Source organism: Panthera onca, chromosome A1, assembly GCF_046562875.1.
Source record: "Panthera onca isolate mPanOnc1 chromosome A1, mPanOnc1 haplotype 2, whole genome shotgun sequence".
Lineage (NCBI taxonomy): Eukaryota > Metazoa > Chordata > Mammalia > Carnivora > Felidae > Panthera > Panthera onca.
In genome coordinates, this window is record NC_138339.1 from 88290138 (window position 1) to 88295400 (window position 5263).

Genomic DNA, 5263 nt, shown 5'->3' on the forward strand with positions numbered 1-5263 from the left:
ACCAAGTAACCACGGAAATGTGCCGCTTATCAGGAAGAATGGGTGCATGAGGTTGGGTCCAGCGGTGGGCAGGAGGGAAAATCAAGAACAGAGAATGACTTCCTGTGTCATCTTTGGCCTTTGTATAGTAGGCTGCTTATATTTGTCTTCTAGAATAGAGATTATTTTTATTGATCATGGAATGGCTATGTGATGTGTCATCTTGGTTGAACTCCCTTCTCAGAATTCCCCTTTGAGTTTGCTTCTGGTTCATGGGGGCTTCGAGGAAGATTGTTTCACATGACTTGGAGAGCGCAAGAAAGGCAGCAGCCATTTTGTAGCGTGTACACATCTTCTTGCAGGTATTCTGCCAAATACTAATTTTGGTGTGTGTTGAAGGAGTTTCCAGATGTAATTAAAGCCCCAAGTCAGTTGATTTTGAGTTAATCAAAAGGGAGAATACCCTGGGTGGTACTGACTTAATCTGGTGCAAGTTTAAAGAGGGGCTACGCCATCCTTGACGTGCAGAGGCTCCAGGTAGCAGATAGGAAGGAAAACTGTAAGATGGTTGCACATTTACTTGGTTGGAATGAAGCAGCAGCTGGCCTACAAATGCCTTCCCTTTCCCGTGATCTTCCTTCAGTTTCTCTGACTTCTGAGTCAGCATATGTTTAGCTCCATGGTTAAGGCCCCTGATTCTGCACAATACCCTTGTCACCAAGTTCAGAGGCAGCAAGAATAGATGTTTTAGTCTATACCTGTTGGGTTTGAGCCTCTTTGTAATCTTCATTCCTGCCTGCCTGTGTACTTTGGGCTCTAGCATTTGATGTAGAGACAACCTTGCAGAGATTGCTTAGTCTGGAATTCCCTGTAATAAGTCCACACACACACACACACACACACACACACACACACACAGATATGTATCTGTACAAATATGTATATATGTATGCATTTATACATGTATAATTATACCAAATATAAAATGTATATAAAAACATATGCTGCTTTTGTTTCTCTGCTCTCTCTGGGTTGGTACAGTACCATATTTTTACCTTATTTTTGTATGTTACCTTACAGTTTACCAAGCATCTCCACATATTCCATGTTTTAGATTTCAATTTTGTGATTAATTCTAATATACCAAGAAATGAAAGAAAAAATACAGAGAATTTAGCAAAGATTTGGTATTGCCCATTATTACACATTTTGAGGTGGGAGTGAAATGGGTAGGGAAATCTGGGTGCAGAGAGATCTTAAAGAAGTAACAGATCTACAAATTCAAAAAATAATACAAAACCTATGCAACAGGTATTCTGTATTCTCTCATGTATTGCTTAGATATAACAGTTCCAATTTAATCAACAGTAGGCATTATGTCCCAGGCTGGCCACTCTCTAGAAATATTTAATCTCTTGAACAATGAAAGTCACTATTGAAAAGGTTATGTATATATACATATATTTATACAGACACAAATATTTTTTCCCCTGTAACAACAAAAGGTATGGAATACTGGAACAAAGTGATAATTTTGGAAATAACAGTAAGTTTATAACTGAATAGGCATCAAACACCGATATTTAACTCTTCATTGTTTTTCTTCTCTTTCAGGCTTTATGAAAACCGAGAAAGCCACTGTCCATGCAGAGTGGAAATAACATTGTAATCCCACTTGGATCAGTCTTAGTGAGGACCACTAATTGCAAAACAACTTTCCCCACCATGGTTGAGGGAGGGCCCATGGGAAGAGGGCATCTGATTTAAGCAGGAAGAGGAGGGTCCTCCCTCAGGATATTATGCCTGCATCGCCATGCCTTCCCACGTGGTAAAGCCGTGAGAGAGGGGTTGATAGTGGTCCACACCATGTCTTCCATAGTGCGCAAGAAAGTCTGCAGTAAGAGCCAATAAAGTGACACCACAGGGAGAGGAAAGAAAAGGGCCAGTGAAGGGGGAAACCTGCTAGTTTCGTGGGAGGTTCCAGCTGTCTCTAAGACCCTGACTCTCCTGAGGGTAGCTAAATTTTGGATTATTATAAATTGCATTTTAAAGAGCAGATGAAGAGCCCTGGGGAATAAGGATGGGTGCAGTGTTCTCCCTCTTTCTTTTAAGATTCTTGCATTCCAGGGTGCAAAGTTGAGTCAGAGTCAGGTTTGCTCAGGGGCCAGAACTTGAATCTCTATGGCCGGCAGAGATGTAAGTGGAATGGAACAGTTCTGGGGATTAATCTTTTTGCAGACTGGATGGGCCCACAGAACTGGAAGTGAGACCTGAGGTGTACTTGCTGTAAAGTTGAACATTTCTTTTCTTGAAAAGTAAGGGTAAAAATGGGGGGAAGTCATGAAAGGAGGAAGTATTTTGAGAAAATTTTAAATGCCCCCTATTATTTTGTAGTTGTGGGACTTGGGTTTAATTTGAATCTGTAAACTCTCAGAGGGCATCTGTAGGCATTTAGAAAAGGGTGGTTAATTTGCAGCAGATACTAGCTTTTGTGCAAAGGCAGAAAGATGTACTGTAACATATGATGCAGATCACTTTAGAGTAATTGAACCATGGCTTTTGCATGCTTTCGATCCGAAGCTTATCTCCATCTGAAGCCTGTAGAAAGTCTTTTCCCATTTACATAACAGGGCAAGAGATTATTACAACTAAAATTAGATCCATGAATTGCTATGCACAGTGCTTTGTAGCATAATCAAATTATGATAAAATAGCCTTTATTTCTCTATTGCTATATAATATAGTTAGGTTCTTTAGTAATTTGTTTGGAAGTAAAGGAGTGGCTGTGCGATCTTATTACACTAAAGTATCGCTGATTTTTGGCCAAATTGACAACCTTGGTTGATTGTTTTTTAGAGATGTTTATTTGAAGAATGGGAAGGATCCTGATAAGGTCTAATTTGTTTTCCTTTCTTTACCCCTGCCCTTGCCTTTTAAAAAAAATATGGGCCACAGCTCATGAGTTCTTCCTGCTTACCCTTATCACTTAACCTGATAATACCATCCCGAGAAAGTGGTTCCTGTTCATTTGATATTACCAGATAAAGTCAAAAGCCTTATGCCTTCCCAGCACTGAAGATTCCTTAGCTGTTTTCTCTCAGATTCTGAACAGGGCAAATCACAAGAACCTTGTTGCTTAAATTATTATTGTTTAGATGTAAATATGGGAGGGGAGGGAAAACAACCAAATTGTTGAGAAAATAAATGAGGAAGTAGGGGAGAGGGGAAGGTGGAAATTAAGACTGAGTAACAGCAAAAAATGATCAGAAAGAAGAGAAGAGGAAATAGATCACAAGGATATGGGTATGAGGGAAAAGGAGGATAGAGAGACAGCAAAACATAATCCAATGGAAGCCTGTAACATGGTGTAAGAGCAGATTTCCATACCATTTTGAGGCTCTGAAAGTTTCCTGATGACTCTATTCAGCAGAACCCCCACTCCCGCCCCATTCTATATTACTGTTAATGCTAAAGGTAGCAGTAGCTGCAGAGGTGGCATTTTCCTCTAATTTAATTTTCAGTTACTGAACTCAGTTACTGACTCTTTACAGCCTGAGGGAAGACGAGCCTTTGTTAAAGCAGTGGCCGTTCACTTTCACTTTTCTTTTCAACCTCATTAGATTTCCTGAGGTTTAGTTCTAGACCTAAAGCACTGCACTGTGGCAAAACTATGTAAAATAACGTTTTTGGTGAAAAGCAACACCTGCAAAAATGTCACACAAATTTCAAGTTCAGTGGTATCTAGTGATGTCACCGAGTGAAATCCTTGTGCAGAAAATGCAAGTAATAGGGTATTAAATTTGTTATAGCCTGTGACTTCCTTCATGGCATCGTGTGGTGCAATGATGAGCCAGAAAGGCTTCTTGTCTGGTGGCACCTTTGTATGTGTGCTCAGTGGGTAGCACAGCCACATGGGCATTAGCCCCATTGAGGTAGGATTTGAAAGGGAGTTGCTAATCTCAGTCCACATTGGGTGTCAGAATTCTGATTTAACCCATGTAGGATGAGCCATTCCCCGTGTACAGGGAGATTCATTACAAAAATGGCATTTTTGATTCCTTGAAAATGACTAAATCCTAGAATGAGAATGTATGATTGATTGTGAACAATAATGTAAATTATCTATAAAGGTTATATAATGATTCTGTGATCTATCTCTAGTTACATGTCTTTCAGGGCATTGTTGCTGTGCTGGCCCAATGTGTGGCCCCTGGGTTGGTGCCCTGTCCCAGATGGGCAGGCACCACCAGAAAGGTTTTATTGCCTCAGGACTCCCTTTGCTACACACAGAGTCTCTGTTCCTCTGGTCTTTGTGACAGTTGTTTTCTCTCCTCTGGTGGGATGTAGATATTTTAAAGCCACCTAAATGAGAGAAGTCCCTCCTTTGAGGAGTGTAAATCTAACTGGATCCACCATTTGCTCAGTGCCATGGCACTGTCTGTGTAGCACCACTGAACTTTCTGTAAGCAGCAGTAACTTGAAGTGTACTGCAGACAACTTCTGCTATATCATGTACACTTGCTTTACTTGAGATACCAGTTGTGCAAGAAAAATTTTAACGAATAATGATATTTAAGAGTTACTAACAAAAAACTTAGCTTGCCAGATGACTAAAACGTTTTATATTTTATTCTCAATTAAAGACGTGATGAAATAAAGTGAGATGTATTTGATAGTAGGAAATGTGTCAGATTTCATTTGGGCTTGTTGTAGAGTAGTATTTTACAGACTCTTGAAAAACATACAGTAAGCAGGGAGCCTGCGTGGCTCAGTTGGTTAAGCATCTGACTCTTGATTTCAGCTCAGGTCACAATCCCAGGGTCATGGGATTGAGCCCCACATTGGGCTCTGTGCTGAGCATGGAACTTGCTTAAGATTCTCTCTCTCTCTCTCTCTCTCTCTCTCTCTCTCTCTCTAAGATAACATATATATAGGTATACATATACATATATATATATATACATACAAATATATACACATACGTATATATACATACAAATATACATGTATATTTACATATATATACATAACATGTATTTCTTAATATAATACATATATATTAAGAAATACATTTTATGTCATGACCCATTTACTGAAATTTATACAGGTCTTCCTAAGAAATCATGTGATGTGTTTTGCCTGTTTCACATCTGTCCTGTTGTATTTATTTCATTTAAAAATGCTAGTTAGAACCCACTACCTTTATTTCATTACCCAGCAATAGGTAGTGACAATTTGTAAACACTTTTTCTAGGATTTGGAGGAAAAGAAGCAAAAAGGGTAG

General features: G+C 39.3%; 1 long non-coding RNA gene across 1 annotated transcript; it reads left to right on the forward strand.

Annotated features, from left to right (window-relative positions):
- Positions 1-229: 229 nt before the first annotated feature.
- Positions 230-4652, forward strand: LOC145715500 (uncharacterized). The gene is made up of 2 exons (XR_014137714.1): positions 230-341; positions 1594-4652. It is a non-coding gene; the product is annotated as an uncharacterized LOC145715500 (long non-coding RNA).
- Positions 4653-5263: the final 611 nt, after the last annotated feature.